At 41.5% G+C, this 24,713-nt stretch overlaps 15 non-coding genes across 15 annotated transcripts; all 15 read right to left on the bottom strand.

Moving 5' to 3' along the window:
- Window positions 1–1,298: 1,298 nt before the first annotated feature.
- Window positions 1,299–1,386, bottom strand: trnay-gua (transfer RNA tyrosine (anticodon GUA)). The gene is given in 2 exon segments: window positions 1,299–1,334; window positions 1,350–1,386. It is a non-coding gene; the product is annotated as a tRNA-Tyr (tRNA).
- Window positions 1,387–1,725: 339 nt separating this feature from the next.
- Window positions 1,726–1,813, bottom strand: trnay-gua (transfer RNA tyrosine (anticodon GUA)). The gene is given in 2 exon segments: window positions 1,726–1,761; window positions 1,777–1,813. It is a non-coding gene; the product is annotated as a tRNA-Tyr (tRNA).
- A 945-nt stretch (window positions 1,814–2,758) lies between these two features.
- trnay-gua (transfer RNA tyrosine (anticodon GUA)) lies at window positions 2,759–2,846 on the bottom strand. The gene is given in 2 exon segments: window positions 2,759–2,794; window positions 2,810–2,846. It is a non-coding gene; the product is annotated as a tRNA-Tyr (tRNA).
- A 339-nt stretch (window positions 2,847–3,185) lies between these two features.
- Window positions 3,186–3,273, bottom strand: trnay-gua (transfer RNA tyrosine (anticodon GUA)). The gene is given in 2 exon segments: window positions 3,186–3,221; window positions 3,237–3,273. It is a non-coding gene; the product is annotated as a tRNA-Tyr (tRNA).
- A 339-nt stretch (window positions 3,274–3,612) lies between these two features.
- Window positions 3,613–3,700, bottom strand: trnay-gua (transfer RNA tyrosine (anticodon GUA)). The gene is given in 2 exon segments: window positions 3,613–3,648; window positions 3,664–3,700. It is a non-coding gene; the product is annotated as a tRNA-Tyr (tRNA).
- A 339-nt stretch (window positions 3,701–4,039) lies between these two features.
- Window positions 4,040–4,127, bottom strand: trnay-gua (transfer RNA tyrosine (anticodon GUA)). Its single transcript is given in 2 exon segments — window positions 4,040–4,075; window positions 4,091–4,127. It is a non-coding gene; the product is annotated as a tRNA-Tyr (tRNA).
- Window positions 4,128–4,466: 339 nt separating this feature from the next.
- On the bottom strand, window positions 4,467–4,554 carry trnay-gua (transfer RNA tyrosine (anticodon GUA)). The gene is given in 2 exon segments: window positions 4,467–4,502; window positions 4,518–4,554. It is a non-coding gene; the product is annotated as a tRNA-Tyr (tRNA).
- A 762-nt stretch (window positions 4,555–5,316) lies between these two features.
- On the bottom strand, window positions 5,317–5,404 carry trnay-gua (transfer RNA tyrosine (anticodon GUA)). Its single transcript is given in 2 exon segments — window positions 5,317–5,352; window positions 5,368–5,404. It is a non-coding gene; the product is annotated as a tRNA-Tyr (tRNA).
- A 766-nt stretch (window positions 5,405–6,170) lies between these two features.
- Window positions 6,171–6,258, bottom strand: trnay-gua (transfer RNA tyrosine (anticodon GUA)). Its single transcript is given in 2 exon segments — window positions 6,171–6,206; window positions 6,222–6,258. It is a non-coding gene; the product is annotated as a tRNA-Tyr (tRNA).
- A 335-nt stretch (window positions 6,259–6,593) lies between these two features.
- trnay-gua (transfer RNA tyrosine (anticodon GUA)) lies at window positions 6,594–6,681 on the bottom strand. The gene is given in 2 exon segments: window positions 6,594–6,629; window positions 6,645–6,681. It is a non-coding gene; the product is annotated as a tRNA-Tyr (tRNA).
- Window positions 6,682–7,202: 521 nt separating this feature from the next.
- Window positions 7,203–7,290, bottom strand: trnay-gua (transfer RNA tyrosine (anticodon GUA)). The gene is given in 2 exon segments: window positions 7,203–7,238; window positions 7,254–7,290. It is a non-coding gene; the product is annotated as a tRNA-Tyr (tRNA).
- A 2,054-nt stretch (window positions 7,291–9,344) lies between these two features.
- trnay-gua (transfer RNA tyrosine (anticodon GUA)) lies at window positions 9,345–9,432 on the bottom strand. Its single transcript is given in 2 exon segments — window positions 9,345–9,380; window positions 9,396–9,432. It is a non-coding gene; the product is annotated as a tRNA-Tyr (tRNA).
- Window positions 9,433–10,291: 859 nt separating this feature from the next.
- trnay-gua (transfer RNA tyrosine (anticodon GUA)) lies at window positions 10,292–10,379 on the bottom strand. Its single transcript is given in 2 exon segments — window positions 10,292–10,327; window positions 10,343–10,379. It is a non-coding gene; the product is annotated as a tRNA-Tyr (tRNA).
- Window positions 10,380–11,141: 762 nt separating this feature from the next.
- trnay-gua (transfer RNA tyrosine (anticodon GUA)) lies at window positions 11,142–11,229 on the bottom strand. The gene is given in 2 exon segments: window positions 11,142–11,177; window positions 11,193–11,229. It is a non-coding gene; the product is annotated as a tRNA-Tyr (tRNA).
- A 338-nt stretch (window positions 11,230–11,567) lies between these two features.
- On the bottom strand, window positions 11,568–11,655 carry trnay-gua (transfer RNA tyrosine (anticodon GUA)). Its single transcript is given in 2 exon segments — window positions 11,568–11,603; window positions 11,619–11,655. It is a non-coding gene; the product is annotated as a tRNA-Tyr (tRNA).
- Between the last annotated feature and the right edge of the window lie 13,058 nt (window positions 11,656–24,713).

Below are 24,713 nucleotides of genomic sequence, written 5' to 3'. Positions count from 1 at the left end.
TTCTTCCCCAAATGATAAATCCTTAAAGTAGTTTTGCCCTTCTATAAATTACCTTCTAGCGGGAGTTAAACCAGTCCTCCGCTCTACCAACTGAGCTATCGAGGGTTAAGAATCCCTGTGTAATTGAGAGACAATCTACTAAATAAACTGGAAACGACATTCTCTGATTGAACAGTTTCAATTTCTTCCCCAAATGATAATTCCTCAAAGTGGTTTTGCACTTCTATGAATTAACTTCTAGCCGGAGTTGAACCAACGACCAAAGGATTTCAGACTCTTTTCATTACAGTCCTCTGCCCCACCAACTGCGCTTTCGAAGGTTGAGTGGTCTTGCGTAATTGAGAGAAAACCTAAATATGTCTATTGGTAACGACTTTCTCTGATTAACTACCATTTCTTCATGAAATGATACTTCCTCAAAGTGGTATTGCAACCCTATAAAATCCCTTCGAGCCGGAGTTGAACCAGCGACCTAAGGATTTCAGACTCATTTCACTACAGTCCTCCGCTCTACCAACTGAGCTATCGAACGTTAAATATCTCTGCTTAATTAAGAGACAATATAGTAAATAAACTGGAAAATACATTCTCTGATTGAACAGTTTCCATTTCTTCCCCAAATGATAATTCCTCAAAGTTGTTTTACACTTCTATGAATTAACTTCTAGCCGGAGTTGAACCAACGACCAAAGGATTTCAGACTCTTTTCATTACAGTCCTCTGCCCCACCAACTGCGCTATCGAATGTTGAGTGGTCTTACGTAATTGAGAGAATACCGAAATATGTCTATTGGTAACGACTTTCTCTGATTAACTACCATTTCTTCATGAAATGATACTTCCTCAAAGTGGTTTTGCAACCCTATAAAATTCCTCAGAGCCGGAGTTGAACCAGCGACCTAAGGATTTCAGACTCATTTCACTACAATCCTCCGCTCTACCAACTGAGCAATCGAAGGATGAGATAATTTGAGTAATTGAAGGTACATATACTAAATAAACTGGATACGACTATCTCTGATTGAATATTTGCCATTTCTTCCCCAAATGATAAATCCTCAAAGGAGTTTTGCCCTTCTATAAATTACCTTCTAGCCGGAGTTGAACCAGCGACCAATGGATTTCAGACTCTTTTCATTACAGTCCTCTGCCCCACCAACTGCGCTTTCGAAGGTTGAGTGGTCTTGCGTAATTGAGAGAAAACCTAAATATGTCTATTGTTAACGACTTTCTCTGATTAACTACCATTTCTTCATGAAATGATACTTCCTCAAAGTGGTTTTGCAACCCTATATAATTCCTTCGAGCCAGAGTTGAACCAGCGACCTAAGGATTACAGACTCATTTCACTACAGTCCTCCGCTCTACCAACTGAGCTATCGAAGGGTGAGATAATTTGAGTAATTGAGGGTACATATACTAAATAAACTGGATACGACTATCTCTGATTGAATATTTGCCATTTCTTCCCCAAATGATAAATCCTCAAAGGAGTTTTGCCCTTCTATAAATTACCTTTTAGCCGGAGTTGAACCAGCGACCAATGGATTTCAGACTCATCTCATTACAGTCCGCTGCCCCACCAAATGCGCTGTCGAAGGTTGAGTGGTCTTGCGTAATTGAGAGAAAACCTAAATATGTCTAGTGGTAAGGACTTTCTCTGATTAACTACCATTTCTTCATGAAATGATACTTCCTCAAAGTGGTTTTGCAACCCTATAAAATTCCTTCGAGCCGGAGTTGAACCAGCGACCTAAGGATTTCAGACTCATTTCACTACAGTCCTCCGCTCTACCAACTGAGCTATCGAAGGTGGGATAATTTGAGTAATTGAGGGTACATATACTAAATAAACTGGATACGACTCTCTGATTGAATATTTGCCATTTCTTCCCCAAATGATAATTCCTCAAAGTGGTTTTGCACTTCTATGAATTAACTTCTAGCCGGAGTTGAACCAGTCCTCCGCTCTACCAACTGAGCTATCGAGGGTTAAGAATCCCTGTGTAATTGAGAGACAATCTACTAAATAAACTGGAAACGACATTCTCTGATTGAACAGTTTCAATTTCTTCCCCAAATGATAATTCCTCAAAGTGGTTTTGCACTTCTATGAATTAACTTCTGGCCGGAGTTGAACCAGCGACCAATGGATTTCAGACTCTTTTCATTACAGTCCTCTGCCCCACCAACTGCGCTTTCGAAGGTTGAGTGGTCTTGCGTAATTGAGAGAAAACCTAAATGTGTCTATTGGTAACGACTTTCTCTGATTAACTACCATTTCTTCATGAAATGATACTTCCTCAAAGTGGTTTTGCAACCCTATATAATTCCTTCGAGCCAGAGTTGAACCAGCGACCTAAGGATTACAGACTCATTTCACTACAGTCCTCCGCTATACCAACTGAGCTATCGAAGGGTGAGATAATTTGAGTAATTGAGGGTACATATACTAAATAAACTGGATACGACTATCTCTGATTGAATATTTGCCATTTCTTCCCCAAATGATAAATCCTCAAAGGAGTTTTGCCCTTCTATAAATTACCTTTTAGCCGGAGTTGAACCAGCGACCAATGGATTTCAGACTCATCTCATTACAGTCCGCTGCCCCACCAAATGCGCTTTCGAAGGTTGAGTGGTCTTGCGTAATTGAGAGAAAACCTAAATATGTCTAGTGGTAAGGACTTTCTCTGATTAACTACCATTTCTTCATGAAATGATACTTCCTCAAAGTGGTTTTGCAACCCTATATAATTCCTTCGAGCCAGAGTTGAACCAGCGACCTAAGGATTACAGACTCATTTCACTACAGTCCTCCGCTCTACCAACTGAGCTATCGAAGGGTGAGCTAATTTGAGTAATTGAGGGTACATATACTAAATAAACTGGATACGACTCTCTCTGATTGAATATTTGCCATTTCTTCCCCAAATGATAATTCCTCAAAGTGGTTTTGCACTTCTATGAATTAACTTCTAGCCGGAGTTGAACCAACGACCAAAGGAATTCAGACTCTTTTCATTACAGTCCTCTGCCCCACCAACTGCGCTATCGAATGTTGAGTGGTCTTGCGTAATTGAGAGAATACCGAAATATATCTATTGGTAACGACTTTCTCTGATTAACTACCATTTCTTCATGAAATGATACTTCCTCAAAGTGGTTTTGCAACCCTATATAATTCCTTCGAGCCAGAGTTGAACCAGCGACCTAAGGATTACAGACTCATTTCACTACAGTCCTCCGCTCTACCAACTGAGCTATCGAAGGGTGGGATAATTTGAGTAATTGAGGGTACGTATACTAAATAAACTGGATACGACTCTCTCTGATTGAATATTTGCCATTTCTTCCCCAAATGATAATTCCTCAAAGTGGTTTTGCACTTCTATGAATTAACTTCTAGCCGGAGTTGAACCAACGACCAAAGGATTTCAGACTCTTTTCATTACAGTCCTCTGCCCCACCAACTGCGCTATCGAATGTTGAGTGGTCTTACGTAATTGAGAGAATACCGAAATATGTCTATTGGTAACGACTTTCTCTGATTAACTACCATTTCTTCATGAAATGATACTTCCTCAAAGTGGTTTTGCAACCCTATAAAATTCCTTCGAGCCGGAGTTGAACCAGCGACCTAAGGATTTCAGACTCATTTCACTACAGTCCTCCGCTCTACCAACTGAGCAATCGAAGGATGAGATACTTTGAGCAATTGAAGGTACATATACTAAATAAACTGGATACGACTATCTCTGAATGAATATTTGCCATTTCTTCCCCAAATGATAAATCCTCAAAGGAGTTTTGCCCTTCTATAAATTACCTTCTAGCCGGAGTTGAACCAGCGACCAATGGATTTCAGACTCTTTTCATTACAGTCCTCTGCCCCACCAACTGCGCTTTCGAAGGTTGAGTGGTCTTGCGTAATTGAGAGAAAACCTAAATGTGTCTATTGGTAACGACTTTCTCTGATTAACTACCATTTCTTCATGAAATGATACTTCCTCAAAGTGGTTTTGCAACCCTATATAATTCCTTCGAGCCAGAGTTGAACCAGCGACCTAAGGATTACAGACTCATTTCACTACAGTCCTCCGCTCTACCAACTGAGCTATCGAAGGGTGAGCTAATTTGAGTAATTGAGGGTACATATACTAAATAAACTGGATATGACTATCTCTGATTGAATATTTGCCATTTCTTCCCCAAATGATAAATCCTCAAAGGAGTTTTGCCCTTCTATAAATTACCTTTTAGCCGGAGTTGAACCAGCGACCAATGGATTTCAGACTCATCTCATTACAGTCCGCTGCCCCACCAAATGCGCTTTCGAAGGTTGAGTGGTCTTGCGTAATTGAGAGAAAACCTAAATATGTCTAGTGGTAAGGACTTTCTCTGATTAACTACCATTTCTTCATGAAATGATACTTCCTCAAAGTGGTTTTGCAACCCTATAAAATTCCTTCGAGCCGGAGTTGAACCAGCGACCTAAGGATTTCAGACTCATTTCACTACAGTCCTCCGCTCTACCAACTGAGCTATCGAAAGGTGGGATAATTTGAGTAATTGAGGGTACATATACTAAATAAACTGGATACGACTCTCTCTGATTGAATATTTGCCATTTCTTCCCCAAATGATAATTCCTCAAAGTGGTTTTGCACTTCTATAAATTACCTTTTAGCCGGAGTTGAACCAGCGACCAATGGATTTCAGACTCATCTCATTACAGTCCGCTGCCCCACCAAATGCGCTTTCGAAGGTTGAGTGGTCTTGCGTAATTGAGAGAAAACCTAAATATGTCTAGTGGTAAGGACTTTCTCTGATTAACTACCATTTCTTCATGAAATGATACTTCCTCAAAGTGGTTTTGCAACCCTATAAAATTCCTTCGAGCCGGAGTTGAACCAGCGACCTAAGGATTTCAGACTCATTTCACTACACTCCTCCGCTCTACCAACTGAGCTATCGAAGGGTGGAATAATTTGAGTAATTGAGGGTACATATACTAAATAAACTGGATACGACTCTGATTGAATATTTGCCATTTCTTCCCCAAATGATAATTCCTCAAAGTGGTTTTGCACTTCTATGAATTAACTTCTAGCCGGAGTTGAACCAACGACCAAAGGAATTCAGACTCTTTTCATTACAGTCCTCTGCCCCACCAACTGCGCTATCGAATGTTGAGTGGTCTTGCGTAATTGAGAGAATACCGAAATATGTCTATCGGTAACGACTTTCTCTGATTAACTACCATTTCTTCATGAAATGATACTTCCTCAAAGTGGTTTTGCAACCCTATAAAATTCCTTCGAGCCGGAGTTGAACCAGCGACCTAAGGATTTCAGACTCATTTCACTACAGTCCTCCGCTCTACCAACTGAGCAATCGAAGGATGAGATAATTTGAGTAATTGAAGGTACATATACTAAATAAACTGGATACGACTATCTCTGAATGAATATTTGCCATTTCTTCCCCAAATGATAAATCCTCAAAGGAGTTTTGCCCTTCTATAAATTACCTTCTAGCCGGAGTTGAACCAGCGACCAATGGATTTCAGACTCTTTTCATTACAGTCCTCTGCCCCACCAACTGCGCTATCGAATGTTGAGTGGTCTTGCGTAATTGAGAGAATACCGAAATATGTCTATTGGTAACGACTTTCTCTGATTAACTACCATTTCTTCATGAAATGATACTTCCTCAAAGTGGTTTTGCAACCCTATATAATTCCTTCGAGCCAGAGTTGAACCAGCGACCTAAGGATTACAGACTCATTTCACTACAGTCCTCCGCTATACCAACTGAGCTATCGAAGGGTGAGATAATTTGAGTAATTGAGGGTACATATACTAAATAAACTGGATACGACTATCTCTGATTGAATATTTGCCATTTCTTCCCCAAATGATAAATCCTCAAAGGAGTTTTGCCCTTCTATAAATTACCTTTTAGCCGGAGTTGAACCAGCGACCAATGGATTTCAGACTCATCTCATTACAGTCCGCTGCCCCACCAAATGCGCTTTCGAAGGTTGAGTGGTCTTGCGTAATTGAGAGAAAACCTAAATATGTCTAGTGGTAAGGACTTTCTCTGATTAACTACCATTTCTTCATGAAATGATACTTCCTCAAAGTGGTTTTGCAACCCTATAAAATTCCTTCGAGCCGGAGTTGAACCAGCGACCTAAGGATTTCAGACTCATTTCACTACAGTCCTCCGCTCTACCAACTGAGCTATCGAAGGGTGGGATAATTTGAGTAATTGAGGGTACATATACTAAATAAACTGGATACGACTCTGATTGAATATTTGCCATTTCTTCCCCAAATGATAATTCCTCAAAGTGGTTTTGCACTTCTATGAATTAACTTCTAGCCGGAGTTGAACCAACGACCAAAGGAATTCAGACTCTTTTCATTACAGTCCTCTGCCCCACCAACTGCGCTATCGAATGTTGAGTGGTCTTGCGTAATTGAGAGAATACCGAAATATGTCTATCGGTAACGACTTTCTCTGATTAACTACCATTTCTTCATGAAATGATACTTCCTCAAAGTGGTTTTGCAACCCTATAAAATTCCTTCGAGCCGGAATTGAACCAGCGACCTAAGGATTTCAGACTCATTTCACTACAGTCCTCCGCTCTACCAACTGAGCTATCGAAGGGTGTGATAATTTGAGTAATTTAGGGTACATATACTAAATAAACTGGATACGACTATCTCTGATTGAATATTTGCCATTTCTTCCCCAAATGATAAATCCTCAAAGTAGTTTTGCCCTTCTATAAATTACCTTCTAGCCGGAGTTAAACCAGTCCTCCGCTCTACCAACTGAGCTATCGAGGGTTAAGAATCCCTGTGTAATTGAGAGACAATCTACTAAATAAACTGGAAACGACATTCTCTGATTGAACAGTTTCAATTTCTTCCCCAAATGATAATTCCTCAAAGTGGTTTTGCACTTCTATGAATTAACTTCTAGCCGGAGTTGAACCAGCGACCAATGGATTTCAGACTCTTTTCATTACAGTCCTCTGCCCCACCAACTGCGCTTTCGAAGGTTGAGTGGTCTTGCGTAATTGAGAGAATACCGAAATATGTCTATCGGTAACGACTTTCTCTGATTAACTACCATTTCTTCATGAAATGATACTTCCTCAAAGTGGTTTTGCAACCCTATAAAATACCTTCGAGCCGGAGTTGAACCAGCGACCTAAGGATTTCAGACTCATTTCACTACAGTCCTCCGCTCTACCAACTGAGCTATCGAAGGATGAAATAGTTTGAGTAATTGAGGGTACATATACTAAATGAACTGGATAGGCAAGGCAAGGCAAGGCAAGGCAACTTTATTTATATAGCACTTTTCATACACAAGGCAGACTCAAAGTGCTTCACATATAAACATTGTCATACAATAAAATAAAATAATAGATAAGTAAAAGAAAAACATATGCAAAGAAATGGTTAATATAGAAAAAGGCATTTTAGTATTAAAATAGAAAATAAAGGCAAAGTTAAAAAAGCTTTTTAGAAAGTGCAATGTATTTAAGATTTTAGCAGAAAGCTATAGCAAACATAAAAGTCTTCAGTCTTGTTTTAAAGGTGCTCAGAGTTGGGGCAAGTCTTAAATCCTCTGGGAGTTTATTCCAGCTATTTGTTGCATAGTAACTAAATCCTGCTTTCCCATGTTTTGTGTTTACTCTGGGGATAATTAACTGATTGGTCTCAGAGGATCTTAGTGGTCTAGAAGGCTGATGTAGTGGAAGCATATCAGTTAAATATTTTGGGCCTAAACCATGTGGGGATTTATAGGTTAGCAACATGATTTTAAAATCAATTCTCTGACCTACAGGAAGCCAATGTAACGATTTCAGAATTGGTGTAATATGATCAAATCTTTTGGTCTTTGTTAGAACTCTAGCAGCAGCATTCTGAACAAGCTGAAGCTTCCTCAGAGTTTGTTTTGGAAGACCTGTGAGGAGACCATTGCAGTAATCAAGCTTACTAGTGATAAAGGCATGTACAAGTTTTTGTAAGTCTTCGTTGGACATGAGCCCTCTAAGTCTTGCTACATTTTTAAGGTGATACGACTATCTCTGATGGAATATTTGCCATTTCTTCCCCAAATGATAAATCCTCAAAGGAGTTTTGCCCTTCTATAAATTACCTTCTAGCCGGAGTTGAACCAGCGACCAATGGATTTCAGACTCTTTTCATTACAGTCCTCTGCCCCACCAACTGCGCTTTCGAAGGTTGAGTGGTCTTGCGTAATTGAGAGAATACCGAAATATGTCTATCGGTAACGACTTTCTCTGATTAACTACCATTTCTTCATGAAATGATACTTCCTCAAAGTGGTTTTGCAACCCTATAAAATTCCTTCGAGCCGGAGTTGAACCACCGACCTAATGATTTCAGACTCATTTCACTACAGTCCTCCGCTCTACCAACTGAGCTATCGAAGGATGAAATAATTTGAGTAATTGAGGGTACATATACTAAATAAACTGGATACGACTATCTCTGATTGAATATTTGCCATTTATTCCCCAAATGATAAATCCTCAAAGGAGTTTTGCCCTTCTATAAATTACCTTCTAGCCGGAGTTGAACCAGCGACCAATGGATTTCAGACTCTTTTCATTACAGTCCTCTGCCCCACCAACTGCGCTGTCGAGGTTGAGTGGTCTTGCGTATTTGAGAGAAAACCTAAATATGTCTATTGGTAACGACTTTCTCTGATTAACTACCATTTCTTCATGAAATGATACTTCCTCAAAGTGGTTTTGCAACCCTATAAAATTCCTTCGAGCCGGAGTTGAAACAGCGACCTAAGGATTTCAGACTCATTCCACTACAGTCCTCCGCTCTACCAACTGAGCTATCGAAGGGTGAGATAATATCAGCCGGAGTTCAACAAGCGACCTAAGGATTTCAGACTCATTTCACTACAGTCCTCCGCTCTCCCAACTGAGCTATCGAAGGATGAGATAATTTGAGCAATTGAGGGTACATATACTAAATAAACTGGATACGACTATCTCTGATTGAATATTTGCCATTTCTTCCCCAAATGATAAATCCTCAAAGGAGTTTTGCCCTTCTATAAATTACCTTTTAGCCGGAGTTGAACCAGCGACCAATGGATTTCAGACTCATCTCATTACAGTCCGCTGCCCCACCAAATGCGCTTTAGAAGGTTGAGTGGTCTTGCGTAATTGAGAGAAAACCTAAATATGTCTGGTGGTAACGACTTTGTCTGATTAACTACCATTTCTTCATGAAATGATACTTCCTCAAAGTGGTTTTGCAACCCTATAATATTCCTTCGAGCCGGAGTTGAACCAGCAACCTAAGGATTTCAGACTCATTTCACTACAGTCCTCCGCTCTACCAACTGAGCTATCGAAGGGTGAGATAATTTGAGTAATTGAGGGTACATATACTAAATAAACTGGATACGACTCTCTCTGATTGAATATTTGCCATTTCTTCCCCAAATGATAATTCCTCAAAGTGGTTTTGCACTTCTATGAATTAACTTCTAGCCGGAGTTGAACCAACGACCAAAGGAATTCAGACTCTTTTCATCACAGTCCTCTGCCCCACCAACTGCGCTTTCGAGGTTGAGTGGTCTTGCGTAATTGAGAGAAAACCTAAATATGTCTATTGGTAACGACTTTCTCTGATTAACTACCATTTCTTCATGAAATGATACTTCCTCAAAGTGGTTTTGCAACCCTATAAAATTCCTTCGATCCGGAGTTGAACCAGCGACCTAAGGATTTCAGACTCATTCCACTACAGTCCTCCGCTCTACCAACTGAGCTATCGAAGGGTGAGATAATTTGAGCCGGAGTTCAACAAGCGACCTAAGGATTTCAGACTCATTTCACTACAGTCCTACGCTCTCCCAACTGAGCTATCGAAGGATGAGATAATTTGAGTAATTGAGGGTACATATACTAAATAAACTGGATACGACTATCTCTGATTGAATATTTGCCATTTCTTCCCCACATGATAATTCCTCAAAGTGGTTTTGCACTTCTATGAATTAACTTCTAGCCGGAGTTGAACCAACGACCAAAGGCATTCAGACTCTTTTCATTACAGTCCTCTGCCCCACCAACAGCGCTAACGAATGTTGAGTGGTCTTGCGTAATTGAGAGAATACCGAAATATGTCTATCGGTAACGACTTTCTCTGATTAACTACCATTTCTTCATGAAATGATACTTCCTCAAAGTGGTTTTGCAACCCTATAAAATTCCTTCGAGCCAGAGTTGAACCAGCGACCTAAGGATTTCAGACTCATTTCACTACAGTCCTCCGCTCTACCAACTGAGCTATCGAAGGATGAAATAATTTGAGTAATTGAGGGTACATATACTAAATAAACTGGATACGACTATCTCTGATTGAATATTTGCCATTTCTTCCCCAAATGATAAATCCTCAAAGGAGTTTTGCCCTTCTATAAATTACCTTCTAGCCGGAGTTGAACCAGCGACCAATGGATTTCAGACTCTTTTCATTACAGTCCTCTGCCCCACCAACTGCGCTTTCGAAGGTTGAGTGGTCTTGCGTAATTGAGAGAAAACCTAAATATGTCTAGTGGTAACCACTTTTTCTGATTAACTACCATTTCTTCATGAAATGATACTTCCTCAAAGTGGTTTTGCAACCCCATAAAATTCCTTCGAGCCGGAGTTGAACCAGCGACCAATGGATTTCAGACTCTTTTCATTACAGTCCTCTGCCCCACCAACTGAGCAACGAAGGTTGAGTGGTATTATTTAATTGAGAGAAAACCTAAATATGTCTATTGGTAACGACTTTCTCTGATTAACTACCATTTCTTCATGAAATGATACTTCCTCAAAGTGGTTTTGCAACCCTCTAAAATTCCTTCGAGCCGGAGTTGAACCAGCGACCAATGGATTTCAGACTCTTTTCATTAAAGTCCTCTGCCCCACCAACTGCGCTTTCGAAGGTTGAGTGGTCTTGCGTAATTGAGAGAAAACCTAAATATGTCTATTGGTAACGACTTTCTCTGATTAACTACCATTTCTTCATGAAATGATACTTCCTCAAAGTGGTATTGCAACCCTATAAAATCCCTTCGAGCCGGAGTTGAACCAGCGACCTAAGGATTTCAGACTCATTTCACTACAGTCCTCCGCTCTACCAACTGAGCTATCGAAGGGAAAGTTAGCCAGTGTAATTGATAGACAATCTACTAAATAAACTGGAAACGACATTCTCTGATTGAACATTTTCCATTTCTTCTGCAAAAAATAATTCCTCAAAGTGGTTTTGCACTTCTATGAATTGACTTCTAGCCAGAGTTGAACCAGCGACCAAAGGATTTCAGACTCTTTTCATTACAGTCCTCTGCCCCACCACGTGCGCTATCGAATGTTGAGTGGTCTTGCGTAATTGAGAGAATACCTAAATATGCCTATTGGTAACGACTTTCTCTGATTAACTACCATTCATCATGAAATGATGCTTCCTCAAAGTGGTTTTGCAACTCTATAAATTTCCTTCGAGCCGGAGTTGAACCAGCGACCTAAGGATTTCAGACTCATTTCACTACAGTCCTCCGCTCTACCAACTGAGCTATCGAAGGGTGAGTTTAATTGAGCAATTGAGAGTACATATACTAAATAAACTGGATACGACTATCTCTGATTGAACATTTTCCATTTATTCCCCAAATGATAATTCCTCAAAGTGGTTTTGCACTTCTATGAATTAACTTCTAGCCGGAGTTGAACCAGCGACCAAAGGATTTCAGAGTGTTTTCATTACAGTCCTCCCCCCACCAATTGCGCTTTCGAAGGTTGAGTGGTCTTGCGTAATTGAGAGAATACCTTGATATGCCTATTGGTAACGACTTTCTCTGATTAACTACCATTCATCATGAATTGATACTTCCTCAAAGTGGTTTTGCAACTCTATAAAATTCCTTCGAGCCGGAGTTGAACCAGTGACCTAAGGATTTCAGACTCATTTCACTACAGTCCTCCGCTCTACCAACTGAGCTATCAAAGGGTAAAAATCACTGTGTAATTGAGAGACAATCTACTAAATAAACTGGAAACGACATTCTCTGATCGAACAGTTTCCATTTCTTCCCCAAATGATAATTCCTCAAAGTGGTTTTGCACTTCTATGAATTAACTTCTAGCCGGAGTTGAACCAACGACCAAAGGATTTCAGACTCTTTTCATTACAGTCCTCTGCCCCACCAACTGCGCTATTGAATGTTGAGTGGTCTTGCGTAATTGAGAGAATACCGAAATATGTCTATTGGTAACGACTTTCTCTGATTAACTACCATTTCTTCATGAAATGATACTTCCTCAAAGTGGTTTTGCAACTCTACAAAATTCCATCAAGCCGGAGTTGAACCACCGACCTAAGGATTTCAGACTCATTTCACTACAGTCCTCCGCTCTACCAACTGAGCTATCGAAGGGTAAGATAATTTGAGTAATTGAGGGTAAATATACTAAATAAACTGAATACGACTATCTCTGATTGAATATTTGCCATTTCTTCCCCAAATGATAAATCCTCAAAGTAGTTTTGCCCTTCTATAAATTACCTTCTAGCCGGAGTTAAACCAGCGACCAAAGGATTTCAGACTTGTTTCATTACAGTCCTCTGCCCCACCAACTGCGCTATCGAATGTTGAGTGGTCGTGCTTAATTGAGAGAAAACCTAAATATGTCTAGTGGTAACGACTTTCGCTGATTAACTACCATTTCTTCATGAAATGATACTTCCTCAAAGTGGTTTTGCAACCCTATAAAATTCCTTCGCGCTGGAGTTGAACCAGCGACCTAAGGATTTCAGACTCATTTCACTACAGTCCTCCCCTCTACCAACTTAGCGATCGAAGGCTAATAATCCCTGCGTAATTGAGAGACAATCTACTAAATAAACTGGAAACGACATTCTCTGATGGAACAGTTTCCATTTCTTCCCCAAATGATAATTCCTCAAAGTAGTTTTGCCCTTCTATAAATTACCTTCTAGCCGGAGTTGAACCAGCGACCAAAGGATTTCAGACTCTTTTCATTACAGTCCTCTGCCCCACCAACTGCGCTTTCGAAGGTTGAGTGGTCTTGCGTAATTGAGAGAATACCTAAATATGCCTATTGGTAACGACTTTCTCTGATTAACTACCATTCATCATGAAATGATACTTCCTCAAAGTGGTTTTGCAACTCTATAAAATTCCTTCGAGCCGGAGTTGATCCAGTGACCTAAGGATTTCAGACTCATTTCACTACAGTCCCCCGCTCTACCAACTGAGCTATCGAAGGGTAAGATTCCCTGTGTAATTGAGAGATAATCTACTAAATAAACTGGAAACGACATTCTCTGATTGAACATTTTCCATTTCTTCCCCAAATGATAATTCCTCAAAGTGGTTTTGCACTTCTATGAATTAACTTCTAGCCGGAGTTGAACCAGCGACCAAAGGATTTCAGAGTGTTTTCATTACAGTCCTCCCCCCACCAATTGCACTTTCGAAGGTTGAGTGGTCTTGCGTAATTGAGAGAATACCTTAATATGCCTATTGGTAACGACTTTCTCTGATTAACTACCATTCATCATGAAATGATACTTCCTCAAAGTGGTTTTGCAACTCTATAAAATTCCTTCGAGCAGGAGTTGAACCAGCGACCTAAGGATTTCAGACTCATTTCACTACAGTACTCCCCTCTACCAACTGAGCTATCGAAGGGTTGGATGAATAGATTAATTGAGAGTACATATTCTAAATAAACTGGATACGACTATCTCTGATTGAATATTTCCCATTTCTTCCCCTAATGATTCCCCGTCTGGATAACGGATATCCAGACGGTGGAGAACATCCAGAAACAGTTTACAAAGAAGATAGCTGGACTCAGTGAACTGGACTACTGGCAGAGATTGGATAAGCTGAAACTGCTATCCAACGCAGGCGTGAGCGCTACACAATCATACACACCTGGAAGATTGTTAACGACCAAGCTCCAAACAACATCGACATGTCCTTTTACTCCACTGCCCGACTTGGAGTTAGAGGTACAGTGCCATCCTATAACTACAAGGCACAGAAGTCCATGTCAACGGCGTACGACAATTCATTCGGTGTCAAAGCAACACGCCTCTGGAACATCCTTCCCAAAGATGTAAACAGCCAAACCACTCTGGATGCCTTCAAAATCGCCCACGGAGGATTCCTGAAACAGTTCCCGGATAGGCCGCCAGCAACGGGGTATACTCCTCCAAACAGCAACTCACTTCTCGACTGGAGTGCTGCTGGAGGACATGGAGTATGTGTGTGACACAGATCCCAGCTGCAATCCCTGCCAAACTCATCAAAATGTATCAAAATGTATGTATGTACACAATACAGGCTACTACAGGATATTTTACACAATATACAGGCCAGTAGAGGCCAACGTAGTCTTTGGAAAATGAGGGGAGAGGGGTCAACAGTTGGTTGCAATCTGCAACCTCAATGCTAGAAGCTGCTAAATTTGACACACTGGACTTTAACTACCTTATATTTACAACTCAACCGTGACAGAAATACTTTGATGTATATAAGGAGAGTTGATCTAGGCCCATTGCTAATAGATTTAGCAGAGTTTGCTCTGCCTGTTTCATGTTATGTAATCATTATTTCCCTTGCTTTATATAAGGCAGACAATTATATTACACCACCTTCTCCTCAAATGTTTTTATTTCATATTCACAGCACAGACCGCCTCCTAGTCAGTGGACTTATGTTTATTGATATCAAATCGAATAAGGCTGGTTACACGTGGCTCCCACTGCTGGGAGCCATAGCAACAGTGTGTGTCTGTATCCTATTATTCAAATTTGAATTTGGTCATAATTTTCCCTTTTTTATGGGATCTATCCAACTAGTCACTCCTCGAAGAGGAACATTGCTTTGGGTTTTTGCATCTCAAAGCGTGAAATACATCTCATAGGTCAAAACCATAGTAGGTCCTTTTTTTCAAATAAATTATCACATACCGAATACCGAATAACTTCTAATATTAATCTAATATTTTACTTTTGTGAAAAATAAACACCACACACACACACACACAAACACATGATATCATATAACCCTTATGGACCAATTAAGGATCAAGCCATCGACAAACACCTTTTAGGTTACTGCAGCTTCTAATCTCATGTTACACGAATCAAACTCACGGGGGAGACATTGTCCTTCTTCTGGTTTCTGGAATGCAGGAGTCCGGAGTCCGGAAAAAACAACCCAAGGTAGCCTAAATTGGTTCCATTTAATAGCGCAGGAACAAAAGCCACTGAATCGGTTTAACAAAGTTCCACCTTCATTTGAATATCTATTCTTATCGTCATGTTTGTGTACATTTCACAGAAGGCCTCAAGTGATCAATGTGGATTAAGGGATAGATGCAATATTCCTTCACCTATTAAAGTTTCCAATAATGGAAATAAAGATCTTTCTCACTGTGTTCCTACTGGTATTTAATACTTCTATGGTTCCTAGTATGTTTAGTGTATGGGAATCCTTGTGCATCAAGATTGTAAAAACACACACTTGCGCTCCAGAGCAAATGTTTCATGATTTCGGCAGACAACATATCATGTTTAGTAAATATGGCGTTGCACCCAAAACCCGAAGTTGTAAAGCCATGTGTTTGCGTGTGTGCACATGTGATTTTTCCAAAAGGGAAGGTAATGTCACGGGGTCGGTGCTTCCCACTTGCCTTTGCCAGCGAGACCCTTGCGCTGGCTGTGGTGGTGGGAGTGCTTGAGCTCCCTCTAGCGGAATGTGGGGGTGGTATTTTGATGTTGACTGGACACACGTTGACTCTCCTCAGTCAACGTGTACCCCGGCTGGGAGAGGCTGCCATTTTAAGGGTTCTCATCCGTGATTTTCCCCTGTTGAAAATATTCCCAGAACCAGAATAAACGTCTGGCTGCCAAAGGTTTCATCGTGTCATTCACAACGCAACGAGAGAGAGTACCCAACCGCTACATCACCACTATGTTAACTTGTCCATTGACAGCTCAATGGATCTTGGACCATTGATCTCTCCGAGCCTATCAAGGGTCTGATGGAGGATCAGGTCTCACATAGAGCCCCTCCCGATCTCTGCACTTTTGCTCCATTGGCATTTTATAGACCTATAGCCATTATTATGATGGACAATCAAAGGTGTCCCTCATAACACTAACGATGGGTATGAGTATTAGTCTTCATCCGTTCCTCTAGTTTAGTCTACTCCCTGTGCTCTGCTACATAAAGGAGCCCATGCTTAGTGTTATGAACTGTGTTTGTCCTACAATGACACCTCTGGGAAAAATCTCTATTCCTAGTACTCATTGTCCACCGTTTACCAAAGAAATCTGCCAATAACGGACGCCTGCATGCTTACACACGCCACACAATAATGCGCACACACACAACCATGTGCTGCAAATGATGGACAGACCCCTACACAAAACACATCAGTAAAGAAAACCCGTACAAAAGCATGGGCTGTCTTTATTTCACACAAACACACCAACCATCGAGACATCCTCCAGGATAGACCATGTAGAGACGTCCATTCTGACCTGCCAGCTTCTCTATCACTCATTCCCTCGGAAGGCTCTCCAATTCCTGCTTTCATTTCACCGCTGAGGACAGAATTCATGACCTCTCATCCGCTTTTACCGGCCAGATAAATCATTTCCGACTGAAACACTTGACACAAGCGGCACAAACAAGAGATTGCAGAATGTGTTTGATTGTGTAACGGTTCCGCTTTTAGTGTGCTAGAGAGGGAAGGTGCTTAGTGGCTCTGCGTTCAGTGATCTATGAAACTTCCTTCCTGTCCGATTACGTTTGGCCTCCGTTGCCTCTTTTGTACGCAGACAGAGGAAGCACATATAAGGTAGAGGGCTCCGCAGACAGATAAACAAGAGAAAAAAGAAAGGGTTGGAAAAGGTTACCTTCAGACTTGTTGTGCGCTGAAAAAGTAAACGTGTGTGTATGTGTTTCTGTGTGTAAATACACGCACATCCAGTGTGTGTATCTGCTTCTATCTTCCCAGTGCTCTGATTTCTTGTGTGTGTTTGCGTGTCGTCTACTTTTTTTTTAAGTTTGTGTGTCATCTTTCTAGCGTCTCTCACATTCGATGTGTGTGCGCCTGTGTGTTTAAATAAGCAACAGCCACGTTGGTCTTATGCCCTTGAAGGAGTGACAGCAGAGTGGATGAGCACCTTTTCACAATGTCCTACTTCAGCAGACAAATAAAACGAGGGAAACACACACAAAGACACATACAGACTGTGACAAACTCTGCCCTGAATCTGTCAGGCCCTTGCTCCCCCCACCCCCTCCTATCACCATAACCAGACCTTTCCTCCCATCAGATAAGAATTGTCCACAAACCTTTTTCCACCCTCCCCACTCGTTCTTGGTTTCCAGGAATTCGTCTCAGCAGCAGCAGCTGAACCAAGTCAACGCTGACCTTCAAACCAGCCCATCTGGGCTCCTCAAGGGCTTTCGCTGTGTGTCTCTCCTCCCCGCTCTACCCTTCCAGTGTTACAGTTGATCCTACTCTTTGGCATCTTTCTCTCTGTGTGTTTTATCTCAGGTATACTTGTCCCTCACTCGTACTCCTCACTGTACATGTTCCTATCTGTGTATTGGTATTGGTTTTGCTTGCCATCTTTGATCTAAAGACATATGCAATATTTTTGCTCTATGCAGCAGTCCTATGAAACTGCATCGCTCATCGTTTGAAGTGCCTCTAATGCTAGTTAGCATTTGTTTACATTTACAGAGAGAGATTTACAGAGTCTCAGTAAAATAAATGTTAACCTAAATGACTGCTCACACAGAGAGTGCCTGGTCAGTCACATCACAAATCCATAATTTTCATGTCAAGGATATTCAGCTCTAAATGTAGGTACATTTAATATACATAATTGCTCATTTGAATAATGTGTCATGTGTGAAAATAATGACACTTTTGGTCTCACCTCCCACCTGGTAACGTGTTCTCTGTGGCTTCTTCAGATGGTGCTGCTGCTGAGTCCTCCTGGACCCAAACATCAGCCGAGCCCCTCCAGACGGCTCCACACGCCCAGCCTGGACTGGCCTCAAAGAAATAGTAAGAAAATATAAATATAAAATCACTTATTGACGGCTGTCTTGCTTTCCTTTTTCGCAATGAATCCGGTCAGAGGTACAAAAACATCAGCGAATAGCCTTCCATGCACATTTCTGTGCATCTTTTAATAATGTTACTCAGTCTATTTTGGTTCAACAGTTTAGATTTCTCCATCGATTGCTTCACTCCATGGTACCACAATTGTTTTTGAAACTCTTTCGATGGGCTCGATGAGAGACTGATGAGAAATTAGTAAGGGATAATGCCCGACGAAGTGTCCATTATCAGGAATTAATGGACGACGCGGTTGCCTGCCTCGGGGCTTGTTTACACTACCTCCGTCCGTCAACGGATCTCATTCACTTTGCATGGGGCGATCGCGAAATGCGTTGTGTGTCTGTCCGTCCATTTGGCTCCGTGGCCTGCGTCAAAAAGTTGAGAAATGTTCAACGATTTGATTGGCTGCAGCATGCGTAGACCTACAGAGACTCGTCCCCTATACGTCAGACACGCCCTCGGTTATTAAGTAAGGGATAATGTCAGACGAGGTGTCCATTATCAGGAATTAATGGAAGACGTGGAGGCGTGAACCGTCCAACGCGCCGTCCAACGGACGGTTGCCTCCACGAAGTCCATTAATTCCTGATAATGGACACCTCGAAGGGCATTATCCCGCTTATACCACGGTCACTTGCCAAAGAAAATAAATTAATACCATTAATTCATATTTTCATGCGTTTTACAAGTTTTTCACAAGCCATAACTTTGTTTCCCTGTTTCATTTGCATGGAAACTTCAAAACTTCCGGCGGTCAATTCTTTTTAGATAATATATATTGGCAACGGATGAATAATGACCGCTGTCAAGGTAAACAAAATGACTTTTTGCCTTTGGTATCAATCCTCACGTAGTCTGGTAACTTGCCCAAGCGCTGTCGGTTGCTAAGCGACGACGTCAAGGACCTGGGCGGACTATTTCTCTGCTGATCAACACTATGAATGCTGGTAACAAATACATTGTAAATAAATTGTTTCATTTTGGGAAGTAGCCGTGTAATAAGCGGGATAATGTATAGAACTTCGCCGGTCATTATCGAAAAATAAGCCCCTTCATGGCGAAGCAAGAAACGAATGCACACCCGGCAGCCAATCAGAATTGAGTATTCCCCCAGACCATGGTCTAAAGCAGGGATGCCAGGGTGAAATTGGTCAGGGGGCCAGATTTTTTTGAAGTGAGATCTCAGGGGGCCGGATTACACTATCGGACTGAAAAGGCCTGAAAAGGCCAGACTGACTCAACACATGGATAGGTAGGCTATTTTAAATTATGCTTGAAGGCCTACCGATCGAAAATAAATTGCATTGGCCCCAAAATAGCCTCACAATGAGGCCTACAATTACATAGCCTAAAGCAGGCCTATGTAATAGTAGCCTACATTTATAAATGATAAATAACACAAGGGTAAACTGTTAATAAATTGTATTTTATTTATTGAAGGCTTGCATAGGTGAACTAGGCGATCGCCTAGGGCGGCAAAAGTGTTGGGGGCGCCCCCTGGTGGCGGCCTTAATAAATTAATCAATTTTAATGAAACAAGCGTGTTTTCTAAACACGTTTCGAAATGGAAGGGAGAATGGGGGATGAAAAGTTATTGAATCGTAACAGACCAGCAGCAGTAACATACCAACTGACGGATTCCCAAAAAAAAAAAAAAAAAAAAGTATTTAATTTTTTTTTTTTTTTATAAAAATTAAAAAAATACATATATTCTCCCCTTATCACCCGCGGGCCGGATGTGACATACAGTCGGGCCGGATACGGCCCGCGGGCCGTCACCCTGGCATCCCTGGTCTAAAGAATGATAACTCTGGGATCAGGATGGCCTCCTAGACCACATACACACATCTGCTGGTTCTATTCTGTCCAGGAGGTGTTGTATAAAAAAGATAATTATATCCAACATCATTTAAAACTTGAATATTGTATTTTCATGAAAGAAATCTGAACTTGTGTCGATAACATCCCAAAGTTTAGTCTTCAGAATGAAGGTCTCCAGGACGAACACAGCTGCTCTCCTTCGCCTTCTAAATAACCTCAGAAGGAATAGTGTACACCTCGTAGCTTTGGAAGATTAAGAGTTATTCAAAGCAGCAATGTCATTGGAATGGAGGTTTATTCATGAAATCTGTGAGCGGCTTCTAGCTTAAGTGATTTTTATTTCCTTTGTTAGAATCTCAAGATAGGTGTTGCTTCTGTGAAAATGTGATGTCAACCTACTCCCTGTGTGAATGTTATGTCCATTATTAACAAGGTACTGAGAGCAGACGCATGGTTTTTAACACTTGCAAATGTTATTTGTCAATTGGGCAAAAGTCTTTATTAATTTAAATGGTAAATTGTAATCCATTCTTATTTAGGTTCTAATGTTTTATGCAGAGGTATTGCTCTCTTTGATGATACAGGAGTACGAAAGGTAAATGTATGACAAACATTCTTGTTTCTGATTCTATTTTTCATTTTTTAGAATGGAAATTATTTGCATTTCCTATGTGTGCATCATCATGTCCATCCAATTATTTTAAAATAACATAATTAATCGTTAATATATGCTTCCCCTATCTGGTGAATGTAGCGATAAAATAATGTGCAGATTCAAATATATAGGTATCTATTAATAAATATGTATATATATAAATATATACACCAAACTTTATCCATACAGATGTGGCTACGCACCAGTAGGTGGTCAGTGGTCCTACACCCAGAGCCACATGAGACCCCCTCGCTCTCACCTGCGCTGACATCTGCATGTGTGTGTGTGTGTGTGTGTGTGTGTGTGTGTGTGTGTGTGTGTGTGTGTGTGTGTGTGTGTGTGTGTGTGTGTGTGTGTGTGTGTGTGTGTGTGTGTGTGTGTGTGTGTTACAAACCGGGAGCGGTGGGGGTGGCAGCCGCTCCAAGCTGAGCTCTGTAGACACGGATGTCGTCGTCGTCCCCCTCTCTCCCCACCCGACAGACAGGTTGTTAGATTCTGAGTGTGTGTGTGTGTGACAGTGTGTTTGTGTTTGTGTGTGTGTGACAGTGTGGTTGTTTGTGTGTCGATTTGTTTAAAGGTCTCTATTCCTGTCTCTCTTTCTCTCTATTCCTCTCTCTCTCTCTCTCTCTCTCTCTCTCTCTCTCTCTCTCTCTCTCTCTCTCTCTCTCTCTCTCTCTCTCTCTCTCTCTCTCTCTCTCTCTCTTCCCCCCCCCCCCTCTCTCTCTCTTTTTTACCCTCTCCTCCTCAATCGCTCTGCCTGACCTTGCGCTATTCTAATTAATCTCATTATGGTTGTCGCTTCAGAGTGCTCCCGGAGCAAGTACACTGTACCACCCAGGTACCTCCGCCTACCTCCACCTCCACCACCCCCAACTCCATCACTAGCACCACCAGGACCCCCACCACCTCCGCTCCATCAACAGGCCCACCGCCACCAACAGCCCCCAAACCCCTGACCTTGGTGGGCACATCTCTAATGCCCCCGAGGCAGGATGGGGGGGGGGGCCTGTGGTAGAAATTCCTTTGGTGAAGGGGACCGGTGGTCTCCCCACCTCTCAGACGTGGGTCATTAAGACGCTCATTATCTCCCAAGCCCCAATAATGATCAGCACCACGAGGGAATAGCTAAGGAGGTGGGATTAAATTAATGGAATGGTGCAAGTGGCCATTACCATTAAGCTGGGGGTGAGTATATATAACGATATTATAAAAAAGGAAACACCAAATAATAACTTTGCTCAAAAGTTTTGGAGGTTACATAAAGTTGAACTGTTCTGCGGAACTCGGTATGCTTAAGAAAAACATGAGTCGTCTCTTCATGCTCAAAGACCTCCGAGACGAGACACTCACATGAAGCCACTTCACCTTCGCCAGGGACTCCACGGAGCGGCTCCCTGAAGCTCATTCACTCACTGTGCAGCACTTGCTGAAAGACCACAGTCAGGCAGGGCTGGACCAGTCATTTGTGAGTCTTGGAGAATTACTCGATGGCCGGTTGCTCCAGGACAGCCATTGGCCACAGTTCTGTTCCGCAGCAAATCACAAGAACTGAATTGCCAAACTAGTTAATACAGAAAATAGTTTGTAAGAAGACAATTAAAGCCTGATCTGACCTCCCACAGGGCTGTTATCTGTCCTCGTCTGTCCAGGGCGGCATCAAGGATCCGGCAACTACATTATATCCTGATGGGAGATTTTAACCATGGCAACAAGATCCAGCAAAATTCCATGAACTGATCAGCTGCCGTGCACCTGAGGATAGAACATTGTACAACATATTACAAAAAAAGGGCAAAGTGATTTTGAGACTGTAATCTATATATGTGAATAGGGTTTGTTCAGAACAGCCTCTCCTAGCCTCAACCTACCACTTCCGATGATGTAACCATTTGCTCCCAGAACAAGCCGATAAATTGACATGTACATGGTGAACCGGTGTCAGGTTTACCACATTCTGCAACAACATCTGGCTCATCAACCATCCTATCGCCCCTTCATCAACATTGTTGCAGAGCAGCCAAACAGCAAGCTAACCCAGCTAGCTACCTCGCCAGCCCCAAGCCGCACCTGCAGTGTCTTTAGGGATCGCCGCCATCATCATAACCCGAACAATGTGTCATTAGTAGACTGTTCCTCCTTGGAGATCTTCTACTCCACCATTGTTTGATCTTCAGCTAGCTTCCTCACTGTCTCACAGGCTACACAGAGGACACAGGGTCACTGGTTATCCGCTTTGGGTAACTAAGGCTCTGTTCATCATTAGGGAAACTCCCTAATGATGAACGTTTGTAGGGAAACCGAGATCTTCTGGCTTGGCCACACTTAAAGGCCAAGCCAGACCAATCCCAAAAGAAACCCAAGAGGCGTTTTGTAACCCTGCTGCAGGTGGGGGTGTTTGTGTTTCGGGGGTTTATAGAGCTAAAGGTTAGGTAGCCAACCAGGCTGCAGGATCGTTCAGTAAGGAGTTGAGACTTGATATGGTGAGGAGTTTGTCCACCAGTGCTTGATAAGCTAAACACTGAGGAATCTGAACAGACAACGCTATCTACACGATGACTTCCCAACTGGAGAGCGCCATGGAAGGCCTGATCAAAGTGTTCCACTCCTACTCGTCCAAGGAGGGAGACAAGTACAAACTGAGCAAAGCTGAGATGAAGAGCCTTCTCCAGGGGGATGTGTTCCATTATGTGATCCACTTACATCTTTTTATATGTTTTTGATTTGATTTGATTTATTTGGAATAAAGACCAAGGGATAAAAGAAAAACATGACAAAGTGCAAGCACTGATTTCCATCATGGTCCCTGATGTTACAAGACAGGACATATATCCACATAAAACAAAACATTAAATATAATAAAAAAACAGACTGAACTAAACATATAAAATAATCTTCCCTAACCCTTACTTTCTGTATTAAAGTGCAAAGTGCATACATAGACAAACACCAACAGACAACAACTCGCATGGAGGAAGACATTTTAGTCTTATTAATGATTTAAATTCACCATGAGCAAGGATTCTACCTTTTTTCTGAAACAATGATAGATGTCTATGCTCTTAATATCCAAAGGTAATTTATTCCAGTTCACCACTCCACTATATTTGAAAGTACACTTACCAATGTTTGTTTTGAACTTAGGCAAGTACAAGTCAGCATTACTAGATCTGGTGTGGTAAGCATGGGCATCCCTAGTCGTTATGAAGTGATTTTTAAGGTATGCCGGTGACTTCTGATTGCAAACATTATGGACCACCCTGAGCTGGAGCTGAACTGCCCTAGCCTCCAAGGGGAGCTAGCCCATCTGTTGGAACTGGAGCTTCCAACATATGGTAATGATTATTAATTATTATTAATTACATCTTGAGGATATTTACTAGCTACTGGTCTGGCAGCAGTCTTTCCACATGACACTTAACTTTGGAAGAGAGATGTTTTTTCTCATGTATTATTCTATATTTGTGTTTTTGACACTGCTGTGCACTACTGATACATGATATTTGTGGGTGCTGATTTTTTGATGTATTAACCTTTTGCAGGGGCTCCACCAGGGATGTTGGGCCCCATGAAAATATATCACACTGGGTCCCACCATCACACACAGGCAACGCCAACCATGTGCAGTTTCTGTAACCACACCTCTACCTGTGAAGGCTTCAATTATCTTATAGTCCGATACTAACTTTACTACTGACATCTACTGACACTGAGCTGTGATAATATAACACTGTGAAGACATGCAGAAAACATTCTGCATACTGATATAAATTAGATTTTCTATTAAAATCCATTAATGACGTTTTTTTATTAACATAACTAATGTTCTAATATTTTTTCAGGGCCCCTGTCATTCACGGGCCCTCAGAATTGTCCTAACTTTTCGCCCCCTAATGGCGCCTCTGACCTTTTGTGTAATAAAAGCTGGTTGAAATACATGAAAAAGTGCTTGTCCCCGTTTTTTATTTCATAATGATAGTATGTAAT

The sequence above is a fragment of the Gadus morhua genome, chromosome 22 (assembly GCF_902167405.1).
Source record: "Gadus morhua chromosome 22, gadMor3.0, whole genome shotgun sequence".
NCBI lineage: Eukaryota > Metazoa > Chordata > Actinopteri > Gadiformes > Gadidae > Gadus > Gadus morhua.
The sequence above is the reverse complement of the archived record's forward strand: the minus strand, read 5'-3'. Positions and strand labels throughout refer to the sequence as shown.